At 42.5% G+C, this 18,385-nt stretch overlaps 1 protein-coding gene across 5 annotated transcripts in view; it reads right to left on the bottom strand.

Annotated features, from left to right (window-relative positions):
- Sema6a (semaphorin 6A) overlaps positions 1–18,385 on the bottom strand; it is a 120,396-nt gene that overhangs the window by 82,376 nt on the left and 19,635 nt on the right. Inside the window, exon 1 of one of the 5 annotated variants that reach the window (XM_076912664.1) lies at positions 2,473–2,528. The exons of 3 other annotated variants lie outside the window; for them this stretch is intronic. The gene's annotated coding sequence lies outside the window, so the exon portion shown is untranslated. Of the gene's footprint in view, positions 1–2,390; positions 2,529–18,385 lie in introns of those variants that run through there. One more of the 5 variants, XM_076912663.1, reaches the window with a different exon arrangement.

The raw sequence follows: 18,385 nt of genomic DNA, 5'->3' as shown, positions 1-18,385 counted from the left end.
CCTCCTGGCAGTATGCCCTTGACTCCCAGGCTGCCCTGCATCACTCAGTTAAGCCTGCCTTGGGTTTCATCCTCTCCAGCAGGGCTCTCCTTCCCCCTCGCCCTTTCTCTGGTGGCATCATCTTCTAGTTCACAGACATTTCTATAAACATGTCTATTTCTTTTCCTTCTATCTTTTCTTTGAGTAGAAGGCCAAATGGCTGGGCCACGAACAGAATTTACAGTGCATCCACCCATCCACTCAGAAGTGAGTCTCTCTCCACAGTAACCTCCCCCGGGGCCACAAGCACCCACCATCAAAGACTAGCCACAAGATCCAAGGCTTGTTGTTTCTTCCCAAATTCAACTAGCATTCCTTCTCTCTGCTCAGATCGATGCCACCATTTTGTTTTGCTTAACATCACTTGTACCCAGTGTCAATCCGGCCTTATCAGTGCTTCCCAAAGCACAGAGAACAATGGGCAGATATCCGGTGCAGCTCCCAGCCCAGCCACTCCATTTCCAGGAGCTGGGCCTTTTTGTGTAACTTCCAGTCAACTAACTGCTTTTTGAGCTTAGAACTAAGAGCTCCCTCTGGCCTGGAGATGATCTCAGCTCACCTTCCTCAACACAGTACTCTCTTTAATGCAGTCTCTCCCTTCACAAGTAAGGATCGGCTGTAAACATAAGTGTCCTTACATACATATTCACTGAATTAACATGGATATCCTCCAGACTGTGAACCCATGTGCTAAGGTCTGTGTCAGGGACATTGCTACTGAATTTACAAATGAAAAGGTGAAGACTTTATTCCATTACTATACAAGGCTTTTCTAGAACTGCAAAAATTCTACTTAAGGAAACACAATGGAAGAAATTCACATAGTAAGCTTTCTGGCAATTGAAATATGAGAAAGGGCACTTAGTGACCCAAGTATACATATATACATGCACAAACACACACATGCACGCACGTAAGTATGTACGTATGCATGTATGTAAACCAAGCCACTCAGCCTAGGCAAGAAAAGCATTAACATAAGGAGAACACAGGAGGAGCAAGCTCTTGTGTCACTAGAGGGAAGGTGGAACTTAAAGGTTGAAGGATCGAGCGGCACAGAAACCTGCAGAGGAAGACATGGGGTACCAGAAAGTGGTAAAACAAGCAATAAGGTCACTCACTGCTCTAGTGAGGACACAGGCAAGCTGGGCGGAGAACATAACTAGAACTGTAGCACCAATCGGCTTCACTGCTGGTTAGGGGCTAAGGACAGAAAGTATTTGGGGGATAATGAACAGAAACAGAAAATGCACGCTGGCACAGGAGGGTATTGTGTCCATCTGAGCAAGCAGAGAAGCAGAGGGAAGGCGTGGGATCTTTGGGTTTTGACACCGGGATAAAAGTAATATTATTTTGAATTTGTCTCCAGCAAGAAATACAGCCAATGTTCTTTTCTAATGAGAGACAGAGAGCAGGTGGATCAAGCTGGGAGGGAAAATAGAGGGTGGGGGGTTGTTACCAGGAGAGATAGAGGGAGGGGAAACCATAATCAGGATATATTATGTGAGAAAAAGAATCTATTTCCAATAAAAGGAAAAAAAGAAATACAGGTGGAAAGGTTGATGGATTAAATATTAGATAGCAGGGAAGAGGGCGAAATTCAACTTGAAGGGGTCACAGCCTACGTGCTCAGATTCACAGGAAGCCTCAAAGCAACATTGTTTACATGCTATTCATTCCATGGGGTACTAACACACCCCATAATACCAGCTGGACCCCAGCTCTTGGGACTACATAGCTCCATTCAACATCTATTAGCATTTACTAATTAATTAATTAATCTTTGTGTTTCTGCAGGTTGAACCTGGGGCCTCAGATATGCCAGGCAGCCAAGCTTCTAAACACACCAGTGTATAACCATAAGTACAGAGTTTGTGATCAACATAATTTGTAAAACATATCAGTCCTACTCACTCAATCTGGTTTTCAGCACCAGATTTCCACTTACAGAGACTACTCAGAAACCCGGGGGGGTCATTGTAGAGCAAGAATATAGGCTAGTCATTTTGCACGACCCTTTAGTTAATCTACAAATGTTTAAATGCCAACCCTCAGGTTTTTCAATCCAATTGTATTTTCCAAGAACGGAATGATTTCAAACAAAGATGCCCACCTGGTTTTGATCTGCCCAATCCTGTAAGCCAGGAACATGATTTTCTTCCCACAGGGTCATCAGTCATGAAGACAAGGTATTCGGCATAGGTGTGAAACAGCAGCCAGAAACAGTAAACCTGCCTCAGTGTACCCTTGTCCCTCCTAGCTACTGAAGATGAATTAGTCCTCTGGTATTATATTAAGACTGATTGGAATTCAATTTTAGTTAGGAAGAGCTGAGTCCGCTGTTTACTTACAAACAAATAAAAGAATCCACTTGCCAGCATCAGGATTCCTGCTTGGCTGGTTTTAAATAGATGAGACTGACCAGATATTTACCATCAGCTTGGTGAAGAAAGAGACATTGTCCTGCGGAGCCAGAGTCATGGGAATTTAGTCCACACGGTGATGTATTGCTCACTGAGAGTGGACTATGACCCAAGTCTCGCTGTACATTTCTCAGAGGTGGGACCAAACCAGGAACAAAACCTACGCTGAGAGCCAGCCTGCTGGGAAGACAGCCCTGCAATAAGATTGTAGAACCCTCACTGGCAGGCAAACAACAAACAACAGCTACAACAAACTCCAATATGCTTATCAGGGGCTGACCAAGAAAAGGGCCTCAATCTTCCCCAGAGCACGCTGGCACTGGTCCCAGGCTTGGGGCTCCTGAATAAGTCCTGCGAGCAGAGGCTCAGTCAGGTACTCCATTGTCAGCCTTGAGATGTTCTCAGCAGTCCAGGGGCAGCTGCACAATGCGAGTGGCCTCTGAATAGTAGAAAAGCTTTTTATTCAGACCTCGTGTGATTTAAAAAAAAAAAACAAAAAAACACTGAACTGGTGTTCTTTTGTGCTTTACAAAGGCAGTACTTTGCTGGCTCCAAGTTCAAGACTCATGGGCTATTAGGAGAGGCGAGATGGACAGTGTATTAGCATGTGTGGACAAAGAAAATAGGCATTCCTGAGAATGAAGTCCATCGCAAGAGTAGGCCAGTGTGAGGGACACCTACCTACCTAGCCAGCAGTTAGAAGGTGAGTGTCTGCAGGCAGCAGTCACACAAACACGAGAGCATAGACACATATGCACGCATGCCTATCCATGGGGAAGAACATTTTCACAAAAAAATAATACTAATAGAAACACTAATATAAAATGTATTCCCAGGAAGGTTAGGGCCAGGATGAACTACAGAACAAGGGTAGTTAGTGCCTCAGTCATAGGACAAGCCTGTTCTTCCAGAGGAGTTAAAAAATTCACCCAAAGGAACCTGCATATTTCATAAACAAACAATATCTTTACCCTCCCCCCCCCCCTTTTTACTGGGAATGCCATGGCCCTTTTACCCACTTTACACCTGAAGCAGTGTGAAAGGCTCCATGGAGACCTTGTCACCAGCTTAGGGACCGGGACTAGTGACTTGAGGCTCTTGGGTTTGTTATTTTCTAGTAGTGACTTCAGGGAAAATTCCTTTATTCGTTCCAAATCTCAAGTGTCTTGACTCAAAAACGGGGCTAAGAGTAACATATGCCTTTAGAACAGCTACCAAGATAAACTGTGGGTATCATATAAGTGTTGCTTATCCAGCTTGTGGCTATTAAAAGGGGAAGTGCTATTTTTATCTCAGGCATTGAAAAGAGAGGGGAAGGGAGGGAGGCAGGAGGGAGGAACACGGTAATGGGAAATACATAGGGCATAACTACAGAGGCATATGAAAGTCGACATACGAGGGATAGATAGATGTAGGCAGGTCACCCAAGCCAGAGGTTTAATGGCTTTAGCTGCCCTTGAAAACATGGGCCAAATACTTAGTGTGAGCAATTATCAGCTGCCCTCAGACTTGAATACCATGCCTCTCCTCCAGCTAAATAGGCTCAATGGTTGGTCTTCATTTTTTCCAATATTAGTAATAGGGTTCATTGATCCTTTAAAAGCATCATTGTCTTCCTCAAAATAATTTGTTGCTGAACATTCTACATTTCCCCCCCTGATGACTGGTATTCGGGCATCCTGAAGTATTAATGTGGATGGCCAAGAGGCAATGCCCTGAATTGTGCTGGCATCAAAACTGCACATGTACAGACAGCCTTCTGGGAAGTTTACACACTGCTAGTCATGTAGCCCAGGGCCTCAAGAATAACAGGCAGGCACCCTACAAACTAAGCTACATTCCCAGTCACAAGCTGTGGCTTTTATTTCAACAATAACTGCTACCTCATTTATTTACTTACTCTCTATTTTTATGTGGCTGTTTTCCATATACAAAGGATATACTTAATGCATGTTCTTCTTCTCATAATATAAGTAAGTAAGCATAGATCAGGTCCGACATAACTATCACTCCAACTTCCTTACCCTGTAGCATTCCAAATTTATCCCACATGACTGACACACATAAGCATGCCAATTCTTATATACTTTCTGAAGGTTTTTTTTTTTTTCCTTTGCATGTTTGTTCAACAATATAGTTTATTGTCAGTACTTGGAGTTTGTTGGCCATAGTTTGCACTGGAAGTTGCTAATAACAGCTTAACAAGGTATTTTGTGTTCTGCAAACTCTACATTATAGATCAGTCAGTTTTGAATACCTCTACTTCTCCACCCCTTTCCATATGTACAACAGCACCAGGCCTCCATCTTGGGAAGTGTCAAGAAATAGCATTTTTTCCTTTTTCCAAACTCTCTTTGTTGTTGTTTGTTTGGGGTTTTTTTGTTTTTGTTTTTTGTTTGTTTGTTTGTTTTTTGTTTTTTTGGGTTTTTTTTTGGAGCCATAGTCTCACTATGTAACACTAGTTGTCCTGAAACTCACTATGTAGACCAAGCTGGCCTCAAAATCACAAGATCCACCTGCATCAGCCTCCCAAGTGCTGAGATCAAAGACGTGCATCACTATTTCTGGCAGGAGCTAAGTCTTCTCAAGGTCTTCAATGTGAAGCTTCGCACTGTGGTCCTGCCTCCTAAAGCTGGAGGCAATAGTTAAGTTGCTCTTGCAGTTTTTGTTTTGTTTTTATCGTGTTCCTCCTAAAATGTCGCATATTCCTAAATCTAAGGTAATTAAAGCTCTATAGACTGTTGAGTGTGCACATAACATGACATGCTTTGAAAGCCGTTGTCCTGTTTTGCAATCTGAGAACAAAACAAATCATTGAGAGGCATGAAAGGAGAGGTCTCGTGCTGCTGCAGCTGTGTGAAATGGTGTGCAGGGCTGTTCCCTTGTGCCAGGCTGACTCTCCAGAGAGAGGCTCCTGGGAGTCCAGCCTGGTGACCTTGTACCTTACTGTAATGCATTTCAACAATTGCTCTCACACTGACATGTGCACTCTTTCTTTCATTTGTACCCAATTAAGTCCCCTCAAGACACACACACACACACACACACACACACACACACTGTCAAAAGATAGATAGATTTCCTTCTTAATATTCACCCCCTGGAAAGGTTAACACCAGTGGCAGATGCTCAGATAAATTATTTCCCAGAATTCTTGCAATCCAGACACTTTACACTCAGTTATTATTTTACTCCTGGTCTGAACATGAACCACTTGATTTTTATATATGATTGTAATCATTTAGGTTTTCAGATGCTGCAGTCATTCTTAATGTATCTTAAACCAACAGAAAGCAATATATGACTTTGTCTGGCTCAATTTTAGTTTGTGGATTAAAACATAGAGCCTACTGGCCCTGTTCTTTTTTGCTGTTGTTTTCTTAATGTTATTCGTCCTTTTCTTTACAAGTTCACTTTGTCCCATTCACCAGATAACTTCTGTAAAAATTCTTTTTGCACTTTAACATCTTGGCTAAGTTAAAGGGGTTCTGTTTATGGTTGATCTATTTTCTTTACATAATGACACAGGATTCAAATACTCCCTGTGTTCAAAGCCTGTAGTTATTGTAACCCTAAAACAGTCATGTTGTCATTGGAAAAATTGTGTCACCATGCTCTTGATTGAAAGTAATTTCAAATACTTCCTTTAAAGTAAGTGAGTGAATTATCATGGTGCCTTTCAGTCACAGTTAACTCTGCCATCATTACAACTATGTCCTGAAGCAGGTGGCCAGAGGCTGCTTTCTGGCCAAGCCTCAGTGTCATTTCTATCTACCTCATTATAAGGCTTCCCCCACCCTACCCCATGCCCTCCTGCTTTGGGTGTTCACAGAAAAGCCTATGGTTTTCACTGTATCACTCTTCCTGGGGGACCTGGCCCTTGTCACACTCAAATATCAAAGAAACCAACTCCTTCACATGACACTTGACATGAACCCTGCTATGGAAAGATGCAGGATGTGTGTAAAGTTGGCAAGATCATGGGTGTGTTTTAGAACTTTGTCTACTCCCAAGGCTCCGTGTTTGTCTCTATATCAGCCATGCTTTGTAATTCTAATGGATTGGCATTGTATACATGCACCATGTAGGAGAGAGGTGGGGGAGTGGGGAAGAAAAGAAGTGGGGGGAGGAGAGAGAGAGAGAATGAGAATTAATGGCCTATGTTATCATTTTCACTTGTATATTTCTTGACAGTTCATTCTCATCTGACTGGCACCAATACCTGCCAACAATTTCTACTTCAGATCAGCATCGTTGGGCGTTTAGATGATAGTGTATTTCTACACATGGTTGAAAGCGGTCAGGAAAGAGTCTTGTGTAAATAGCATTTCCCATTACCGGCACTGAACTCATGTCAAAGCTCTCAATCCATCCCAAGACAATAAAATTCTCAATCACAATAATATTAAGATGACAACATAAACCACTTACAGGGCAGATTGTTCTGTCTTATTTGATATTATTTGGGGCAAAATTCAGGAGTCAGACCTGGATCACATCTTTCTCAGGCTGCAAGCGCTTGATAATATTTATGAGGATCAGCAGTGAAGCGGTGGAGATGGGGGGCGGGGAAGGCAACCAGCTGAACCACATGCTGTCCTTGCTACATAGATTACAAGCTGGTGATAGGCAATATGCCCTAGTGCAGTAAATATCCAAAATCTGGTAGCTTCATGTTAATATTGAAAGGTTTTGGTCTTTGCCTAAACTTAATGTATTAGTTTTGAATGGGGTGGAATCATGAAATTTATTACTATTATTATTATGATGATATTGATGACTGTTAATACCCAGTGACATGTGAAACCAATGTTCTCAAAGGGAGCCATGCTACACAAATGGGACAAAGGAGAGGGTTAATTATTACTCATGTTTCAGAACTAAGAGGCCACCCATACAGGTTCGGTCTGTCAGTGCTAAACTTGCTTGCATTATTACCAATACCGGTTCAAACACTAATTAACAGTTAGGGGTAACTTAGACACACTTTACATATGAATGGATACCAGAATAACAAAAAACCCTAAAGTTACTGAAGATGCCTTTTTTTTTTTTTTTTTTTTTTTTAAATTCAGTCAGGAAATCTTAGCAGAACGGCAAATCAAATCCTGCCTTGGCAAAAGTACTGGAAACTCCCCGCTCATTTTCTTCTTTGTTTTCCGAGGTTTCTGCACCTAACTCTTGGGGAACCATTAGGGTAAGTTGCTCTGTTTTCTTGGGGAACCACTGATGAAGTCTCTCTACTTTCTTTTCAATGGACATACAGTAAGCAATGCAGAATTTTTTTAAATTAATTTTTATTTCATGTATATGAAGTTTTTTTTGCTTGCATATATGTCTTTGAATCACACGAATGCTTAGTGGCCACAAGATCCTCTGGAACTGGAGTTACAGATGAATCACCATGTGGATGTTGGGAATGGAACCTTGGTCCTCTGGAAGAACAGCCAGTGCTTTTAATCACTGAGCCTCTCCAGCCCCAAAGAGTTTGGATAGAGAAGTGTGAGATAATTATTGTATTATTTTTCAGGTGCTATCTACTAATCGGATCGTGCGGCTCATCCACTCAAGTCTGCTACCAAAGCAGATCGATGTTGGGGTGTTCTTAAAAACAAAATATCTCATCACATTAGGGAGTAAATTCCTTCCAAAGGGCCTCCAGACCATTCTTCTCTTTATCCCTCTGCTGTGCTTCTTCCCATGAGAACTATCTCCAAGTTCTCTACATATACGCATAGACACATAATTTTAATACCCCCTTTACAGCAACCCTTCCTGTCCTTTTATCTTTCATTAAAAGCATCCAGAAAACATTTGCCTCCTCCTCCAAAACTTTCTACTACATAGAATTTAAAAGCACCATGAGTGCATACATCTGTTGCACCAAATAAACTAACAGGACAAAAGTCAAATACTATGTTCTGGGATACCAAAAGTCTGGATTTCTTTGAAGATGAAGTTTTTGGAAAGTCCTCAATCGGCGCTGAAAGTGTGGTGCCCTCATCACTTTAAACACTGAATAAAGCTGAATAAAGCTGTCCTTCCATCAAGCTTGAGAAGCAGGAAGTGTCTGCGATGAAGAAAGGAAGAACAATCTGTCCCTCTTCTGTGCAGTCACTCACTATGCCACTGCCTCTACTTAACCCTAGGCTGTCTCCACTTTCTTGACTATCAGAGGCCATTGTATCAGCATATTCTCGAACCCTTGAACCTTCTCTGTTTTTGGTTGGTTGGTTGCTTGCTTGCTTGCTTGTTTTTGGCATTTTGGAGACACTTATTTTCGGATGATAACACCGAGATTCAGTATGTGCAGTATGACAGACTGTAAACATACTTTAAAAACTGAAACACAAGAGTTGAAGGCCCCACCCTACCCCCACTCCAGTCTCAGGAAATAGTAGCTTTTCCTCTTTCAAGGTGATGTCAGTCATTTCCAAGTATGATGGAGAGAGGACAGGTTTTACTGCTATGACAATAGCTGCAATCTTTTAAGTCATGGGTACCTTGCACTTCATAACTAACTCAACTTTACTTAATGTTTCTGGAAGACTCTCGCCAGACCCCTTGGTCCAGTAAAGTGCCCTTCTTCACCCTGTCCCATATAATATGTGACTAAATGACCCAGTTGAGAAGTGGATCTCTCTCACTCGAGAGCACTCTGCTCTCATCTTCCCTCAAGTGTTCTTCAAAACTGTGGCTGAATCTCCCTTAATCTTCTGCGTTTCTCTTTCACTGGCTGAGAACGCTGTTTTTCTCCCCCAGATTATTTGCATTACACCTGAAGCATAAGGGGCTCCAGAGAAATCCCCATTCATTTCAACTAACGCTGCTTACCGTTAACACCTAAATGTGTTACTTTTCAGAACAAGGCCAAGAATCCCACTTCCAAACCCAAAGAGCATCAAGAGCGATTAACACATGATGACTATTTAATCTTCTCCAAAGGTTTATAATCTAACTGGCTTCCTGAGCCTCCAGGACTGTTTAACACCGATTAGGTGGGAGAAAGAATACTCCCATGTGCTGACCTGAGTGTTTGCTGGCAGAAGAAAAAGAGGGATGGGATGATAAAGCTGGCAGATGTGGGGCGACACTGCGGTCGCCTCAGCATTCCTGGTCAACGCCCCAGTGTGGTTAAATTCAGGACCAGCCCATCCCTTATCACTTTTGCCTCCGTTGCTTTGTCTTTGGGTCTCTGTTTCTCCATTGAGGTCTGTGATCTTTGGGGCAGCTCTTAAATGTACACATGGAGGGTCTTTGATTATGCGGGCTTGTTGGTGTGTTCACAAATCGAACATGGAGTACAAGGTTTAATCCCTCATCTTGGGAAATAGTGTTCCCTGACAAAGTTCTCAGGAGGATATCTTTACCTTGGTAAAGATGAGACAAAGAATCTTCTTTTGCCCCTCAATGTTTCCACTAACAACTTAGGTATTGGGAAAGATGGGGCTAGCCTCTTTTTTTCCCCCCCCCCGCAATATATTTACAGTGGTGTTTCCTTGCTGTTTGTCAGATGTCTGAAGGCAACCCTTCCAACCATGGTAACTGTGAGTGGCCCTTCCTTGTCAAAGTGAGTTTCTAGGGTCACTGAAGAATTTCCTTCCCAATTTTTCTCAAGGGTGACCCTGAGGCATGGATGTGTGGTAACATGGACATAGGGTCTATGATATCTACAAGTTTTACAGCTTCCTTTTATACTTCTGTGGAGAGTTCTCCCATGACCCTGAGAATGAGAATCTGTCTGTCAAAAAGACTGAGGCCATTATACAAAAAAATTTCCAGGGACAAAGAGAGACTTGTGACTCCTGTGATGTCATCCTTTCTGGTCAATGTTTCTCTAGCTTGGTATTTATTGCTTTTAAACTTTGACTTAAAAGATGAATTGGCAGATGATTTATCAGCCTCGCCTTCCACTGATACAGGCAACTGTGTAAGGGGAAAGTAGCTGGCTCACGTACCACCTAATGGGCTTGTTTGCTCTGGGAAATGGCAGCACCAGATGAGGAAAAGGAGCACATGCAGTCTTTGATGTAGGTTCAGAGGTATCATTCAGATATGGTGACAACCTGTTCTAAGGAGGGATCTTTTCATCCTACCATCCTCACGGTGTCCATACGTTCTGTCATCTATCATAACTCTGCAGGCACAGTGGCAGAAATCACTTAGCTTTTAAAATTAAGGGAACACAGCTCTGAGCTGTTAGCTGTTCATGAGGCTGTTAGGACAGTTGAGGTTGGTTTTTTTTTTTTGGTTTTTTTGTTTTTTGTTTTTTGTTTTTTTTTTTGGGGGGGGGCTACAAACCATTTTGGAAGCAAGAAGCTTTAATAAAATGATAAATCGTTTCAATAAAGTATGTGCTTGAGACCCAGGTAGCGTCATGGTTTACTGATGCAAAGGTCTACAACTTGGTGATAATTATAATCCCGTGGGCCACTGAAATGACGATGCTCCTTATCACCTGGTGTGTTTTCTTACCTCTGCTGCATTTGTCCACGTGGCCCCAGGGTTGTTAGGTAAATATTAGTCTGTGCACTGCACTACGTGGAGTCACAAGCAAGTCAAGGTCCAGGTAATTCATTTCCAGAGACACTGTGATTCCTTTCCATCTTGAAAGATAAACTACCAACAAACACTCTCATGAGTCTACAGTGTACTTAACTCACTAGTTAAAAATAGCCTGTCCCTCCTTTTCCTAAGATAACCCCCATTTCTGCACCCTGTACCTCAAGTCCATGTGTCCTTTCAACCAGTGCCTCCCACGATTCAACCTGCACGCCAATCACCTGCAGATCATGACAGGGTGATGAGCCCTCCCTGGGTGGGCTGGCATGGGTCTGACCATCTGCATTTCTAATCAGCTCTCAGGTCACAATGCTGCAGCTGGCTCAGAACAAGGCTTTAGATGCCTCTCAACCCAACCGTGGGATGGAACTAAGTAATTACTGAGAGCTCTTCCCTGGGGCCAGGAGATTGCCTGGGAAGCCCCCATACTCATTACAGTTCCTTATAGTAACCCCCCTCCAATTAACATAAGAGCACTGCAGGGAATTCCAGAGCTTTCAGTACCGGGCTCACAGCCTATACTGAACCCACCTATTCTCCTTGTCCTATCTCTGCATGGCTTAGCCATTCCTATCTCTTTTTATTGTTCGTTATCACTAGTCTGAGCAAACACAAGCTTTGGCCTGATAAGTAATCAACTGGCTTTTCCATAAATAACAGATTCTCACACAGGCACACAAAAAGAGCAAAATGGAAAGGTGTTATATATTCAATTTATTTTAGGTTCCAAGCCTAGTTTTTTCCCCTTGCGTTTGTTGCCTTATGCCCATTAAGTCATTCTGTTTGTGCTCTGTCTTTGAATCAGTTTTTCCTGCTGTTCTAAAAAGGTTTTAAAGGATTTCTAAAAATCTATTAGAATTTTTTTTTTAAGCTGTCCTTTTTATCTTATGGCATTAAAGAAAAATGGTAGGTGATACCATCAGCACTAAGGGTCCTAAAAAGGTGGTCATTGACGTGGCTGAAAAAAATTTCATATTCAGTGTTATGGAAAAATACCTGCTTTGATCCTTTTCTTCCAGGTCATCTGAACTGGATTCCACCAAGGCAGCCACTAAGCCCTCTGAAGGTCTCCACACTGCACTTTATGTTTATGTTCCAATATTCAAACATACGAAGGGGTTGTTATCAAAAGTGAGTCAGTTCTCTATATTCTTAAAGAGACTCTTTTAAAAGGTTTTTTTTTTTTTTTTTTTTTTTTTATCATTTTCCTTCATCACTTCATTATTTGATTCTCCTTAGTAAAACACTGATTCTATTAAGGCAGCCCCTAACAGAAGCTTTATTTCTTATCAATGTTATTAAGAAGCATGCATGAAGACTGGCAAATAATATCTTTGGATCTAAATGAGAGGAGAGAATGCCATGATGTAAATGGCTGTACATCTGATACTTTTATTAAGATGCCGAATGACCTCCAGTCGATACCAGTGAATGTAAAGCAGTCTGCAAATAAGGAGGGACATGACCAGCATGATTAATTAGGTATATTATACTTAGAATCTTGCAATATATAAACTCCTCTTTGTAAGAGCTACAGTGTCCTTAGGTATTACAAACTAATACCATTCCCGATCGTGAAGCAAAGTTTCCCTCTCTAGATGTGTCTTTGATGCTTGGGCTTCTAGCCTGGTGGTTTTTCTGGTTTCTGTGTAAGAACATCTACCCTGTCTCTTCATTTACACCTGCCAATAGAGATGTTGGGCTGATCGATCTTAGACTGACTCCAAAGCTCCAGTAAGTAACATAGCTGCGCTCTATGGGATAGCTAGCCACTTTAGAGCGCCTCTACTCTTCCTGACAGCTTTCTTTTCTGAATGTGGTACTTAATTTATGAACCTTAATCCTTGTTTCCAGGGAGTACTTACTCTACAGGGTACTCTCATGTCAAGGCAGTTGAACAATGGGTTCTCAGAGCTCACGTTGTATCTTGGTAAACGTCACACTCCTTGTGACACTGGAGCAAAGAATGGGCTTTGCGGATGGCGAACAGAGACAAGTTTGAAACTCCTGCTCGGGCAAAGCTCTTAGCCTTGTGTAGTAAACAAAGATAATGTTGCATGCCATGAGAAAGTTAGTCTGCTCACACAGGATGCTCATTACTGATAGAGCATTTTTAGCTGAGGAGTTTGAGATATTAACCCCCAACCACAAAATGTGCTTCTCTATGGGATGATCACTGAGGCCAGGGAGCAGTTGCCTGTAGATTATACGGAGCCAGTAGAAGAGATAAGAAGATGGTTTATTCTCACTGTCTGGATATCTTCAATTCATCTCCAAACAGCCGCACAGTCTCCTTGTGTAAACCACAATGGGCACCAAAGTCCTTTAAACTCTATGCTTTAAAGAACGCTGCCCTAGAAAATAAAGGCATAATGGAACGTGCAGCCTTCTCTCCCTGCACTTCCTACTTCTAGAAAGAAACACGCAAGAAGTGAAACATGGTCTTTATGCCCTACTGTAAACTAGCTTTAAAGGGAGCTTTGGTTTTTAGCTGATGGAAAGGTGAAATAAGTGTACATACAATACTATACAATAAAGTAAGCCTGATGCATTTTCTCCTTGATACATAAAAACTGGGAAGAAAAATCACATATTGAATCCTTGGGTATCAAGCATCTACTAAGAGATTATTTGATAAGCCTCAGACATTTCTAGTATATGAGAATCGAGTCAAGAGATAAAACTTTCTCTTGGGTGTTTGAGAGGTCCCTTTAAAAACTGAGTCTATCTATCCCCTCTGGTATAAGGAAAGCTCAGACATTAAGAAGGGAACACCATGGCTTGGAGAGACCGACAACAGATTCTTGATTATGTTATTGTCTGACAGAGAAACAGCCTTGTGGTGTCAGGAAGAGGAAGGAATGAGAGCTACAATGGAGACAGCTCCAGTGGGAGGACCTAGGTGCCCCCTAGTTGCCTCTCCTCTGTTAGGGGCCATGTGGGACACTTTTCATGTAAGCTTTGTCAACAATGACTAGACATATAAACAGAGGTAGACACTGGAGACAGAGAACAAAAATGAGCTCATTTATAATAACTAGGAAATCACACTCTTCTAGTGAGGCAGAAATCTCCAAATTATTGTTACCAGAAGGTACCATGTGAGTGCCTTCCTGGTAACCACGGAAGTGAAGCAGATCATTTACACAAAGTTCACGAGTTTGCCCCTGTCCTTTGTGCCACATACAAATTATAATACTTTTTCAGAACAGATAGACAATAATTAGAATGGCCAATATCTTTACATCACAGCCATCTCTCTGACAATGACATACACTACCTATATATAGCCCATCATGACGCACAGCAAACTCAACTAGCCGTGACCCCAAAATACCAGTTACACCCGTCAAGCTCCCACTGAAAGGTGGCCATCTTAACATCACACCTACGTTGATGACAGAGTCTAACCTAGGAAATGAGAAGCCACATTGTCTCCTTTTACAGTTCCACTGGAAAGGGGTTAATGGTTTAAAGAGTTGTTGGTTTGTTTTCATTCATTCGTTGATCTTGGTGCTGACCAAACTTAAGATGATCATTTTAAGTCATTTCAAAACGTAAACTTTACACCGTCCTGCTAATTATTCTCAGTAGTTATTTTCCCTAATAACTCTGTCTAAGCCTACTAGGTCTTTGTTTTAAGAGAAGAAAAAAAAAAAAAAGTCTACATACGGGCTGCTGAAGGATCAGCACAAATTTCACAGCATCAGCAAAGTCCGGATTATTTTAAGAGAGGGAGATTATATCAAGAGTGGGGTTATCTGACACCATTATTCTGCCTTTTAGTCTTAGACTTGAAATGAGGTCCGTGAAATAATACTGCTAAAGTGCCAGTGGCAACAAACCATGTGATATAAAGAGCCATTCGAGTCTCCTGAACTTGAAACTTTGCCTCGGACTGGCCTTCCTGAACCTTGATGAAAACAGGGAGATGTTTTCCCCAGACAGGTTGACGTAATCTTCCCCAGTGACCAGCTCTGGAAGGACTTGTCAGCATGTGCCCAGTGGGCATCTCTGTGCTCTGTAGTCTGAGGACCTCGAACAAGCACCCTGATGCTCTGCAGCTAGTAATGATAGAGACACCTTAGGTTTGACTGGAGCTTCGTCCTGGGTTTAAAAACAGACAGCACATCATGTGGTCAGCACCAAAATCGTCTCACATACAGGGAATCCTATCCTTAGAATGGTTCCCTAATCAGAAGCCTCTAGAAAGAATTACCATTGCCAGCAAAAGAAGGGTGTTTACGCCTATGGACTTCCTGGATCTCAAACTCGAGGATTCTGATCTAGCAGGTTACTGGGCTGGGGGTGTAGTTCTGTTTATAGACTGCTTGCCTAGCATGCATAAACCTCTGGGTTTGATCACTTCAGCATGACATAAAATCAAGTGTGATGGCACACACCTGTATTACAAGGGAGGCAGAGGCAGGGGGATTAGAAACTCAAGGTCATCCTAAACTAACCAAATATGCTGAGAGTATATGGGCAACTTGGGATACATGAGACCCTGTCTCAACAACAAAACAAAACAACAAAACAGGACTCCAACTCTGACAGAAGAAATTGGCTCCACTTTTAGCCTTGGGTCACCCACAAGCACATTCAACAAGTAACATGGATATAAATGATTGGTGACTTCAAAGAGGAGTGGCTTTATGGCCTTCACGGAGTGTCACCTGGGTGAGATACTTGCCACTACTAAAAGAAACATGGGTGGTAAAGGGGAAGGAGGAGTGTGGAGCATGCACGAACACACACACACACACACACACACACACACACACACACACACACACTTGTTCAAATTCCCTGGGCTCATCTCCCCAGCATGCTTACATAAATCCATAGTGGATGGCGGTTGGTGAGTTCTTACCCAGTATTAACAGTATAACAAGTACTTAAAGCAATCCACACATATTGACTCATTTAATCCTTATGGCTACCTATGAGGCAGCCCCAACTACTACTCCACTGTACAAGACAGCAAATAGAGACATAATTAGGTTACCATTTGCCTGAGGTCACACAGCCAGAGTGATGCCACATGGATCTATCTGACTTTAGGCACTGGCTGTGCTGTCTGCTCCACACACACATACTTCTGTTTGCTGGAGTCACTTCCCTCCAGCCACCTCTTAAGTCTTGTTCTGATGAGTGGACTTGGACACACTAGGTATTACATAGGCTGTAATCAAAACTTCCACTATCAGCTCTGTGTTTGCAATTAAATGCAGACATACTACAAGGACAACATCAATAAACTCAGGATGTGCCAGTGTCTGGGGACAACTTTAAGCATCAGGAGCCGTCAACCTCTGACAGCTGAGGCTGGGCTTTGGAACATCTGCCTGATATTTACCACAAGCATTGTCTTGTAAGACATGGTGCCCAGTGTATAGAGCACCCGTGTAGTTATCTAGACTAACCTGAGGAAACAGCAAGAAAGAATCCTGCTGGTCACTCTACCCCAGAATGTCACTGACACAGTCAAAGAACTACAGTTTAACCAAGAGCACTGTTAAGAAGAGACTGGCTAGTCCTTGGTCTTTAACATGTGAAAAGACACATCTGTGGCCTAGGGCATCCTCCAATGTTCACACACCTTGGAAAAGGTGGATTTTGCAGGCAGCTGTCTATTCACCACGCTTTAGTTTGTTAAGCTGGAGAGTACGTGGTGTTATATCTGGGGAGGGGGGGATAATTTTTATTTTAAATCTCATAACTTTATACAGACTTTCTTTGTGTTAAGAGGAGAATGACCCTTCTAGTCTTTGAAATGAGGCAAAGACAAGTGTGTATAGTTCTGTCAAAACAAAATGAGACAGCGAATATGGAAAAACTTTGAAAACCTACACTGATTACTTGGCCACAGCCTGGGTCAGTTAATGATTTGGTACTCAATGAAATTCCTCCAGGGTCCCCTTCAGAAGAGGATGGCACTGCTCCATCCATAGCCGAGTACATAGGCCGTGGGAGAATCTACTCAAAAAGTCCTAGAGAATAGGAAAGATGAGACAGCTCACTCTAAATGTGGCATTGGGCTGTGTGCTCGCTACAGGGAAGGTCTCAACCAATTTAATGTAGTGGGATGACTTCTACCACGGGAAGGCCCATTCACACCTATAATTCCTCACACTTGATCTCCTAGGGAATATTACCAATCGGGCAGCTTCATAGATCCAATAGGAAATTATCCCACGAGTGGTCCCGTGTTGCCAGATGTGACAAAAATAAATAATGTGTCATTCAGCCATTGTCAAAACACACCAGAAAGTCTTTGAAAAGTGTCTGGGTTGTGTTCAGGGGCCAATTAGCAATGATGTAGACTCCACATCCCAGATTCAAACACCAGGGGCCCGACGGGAAGAGGACAGGCTCCCGGATGCCTGGGAAGTCTTCAAAGGACACTTCCAAAGGACAGAATTACTAGTTTGCAATCTTTTTGAAAACTATAAAGGAAAAAAAAAAAAAAAAACACCTCAAATACATGCAGCCCATTGATTACCCCGCTATGTAGCTTGTGTGACCCTACTGGGAAACTTTATTCATGTATTTACTTTAAACATGCTTACCTCATTTACTCTTGCCTGGATGAAAAATCCATCAAGCACAGTCTTAGCCCAATTTCTTCCTAAACCTCAGTGTTAGCACAGGAGTGGGAGCATGTCCAAACTCCAGGTTTAGTCCCTCATAGGAATTAAATCTTAAACACCTCATCTTTTCATCACTGCTTTGGCTGATCGAGACTCACTGTCATTAGTGTCTATTTAATATGGCAGCTGATGCCTTGTGGTCCCCTTTGCAAGGGGGGGGGGGGAGCGGAGCCTTGGGGAGGAGTGAATTCTAATTGCCCGCTGCAGGACTATGTGGCGCTGCCTGTGACAGCAGCAACTAGGGAAGATAGGAAGGCATTAGAGAAAGTCTGTTGTCATGATGGAGTGGAATTCCTAGAATACAGTGTGCTATAAAATGAGATTTGGCTCCACAGTTCTGGGAGAAAACAATGGGCTCAATAGTACCCGGCACTGGTGGCTGGGCACATTCTAGCTCCCTTCGTCAGAACTGCCTTTCATTCATGGGAGCAGAGCAGGAGCCACGCTAGAAAATGGAGGGGAGGAGGGCGTCTCACTGTTGCGGAGATACTGAGAGCAGGAGGTCGGGGAAAACCCTACCATACTTTGCAAGCAGGATGAGTACAAGGGTCAGGACATACCACTTTTCCCACTCAACTGGACACAGCTTCAACAAAGACTAGAATCTCTTTTAAATAAACAACTATGATTAGTAAAATGTATCCAGCATCCTGACTGGATTACATGGATCATATTTTAAAAGGAAGTAGAGTACAGGACAGATCTTTA

Source organism: Arvicanthis niloticus, chromosome 14 (genome assembly GCF_011762505.2).
Source record: "Arvicanthis niloticus isolate mArvNil1 chromosome 14, mArvNil1.pat.X, whole genome shotgun sequence".
Taxonomy (NCBI): domain Eukaryota; kingdom Metazoa; phylum Chordata; class Mammalia; order Rodentia; family Muridae; genus Arvicanthis; species Arvicanthis niloticus.
Note: the sequence above shows the minus strand (reverse complement) of the source record. Positions and strands in the feature narration are given on the sequence as shown.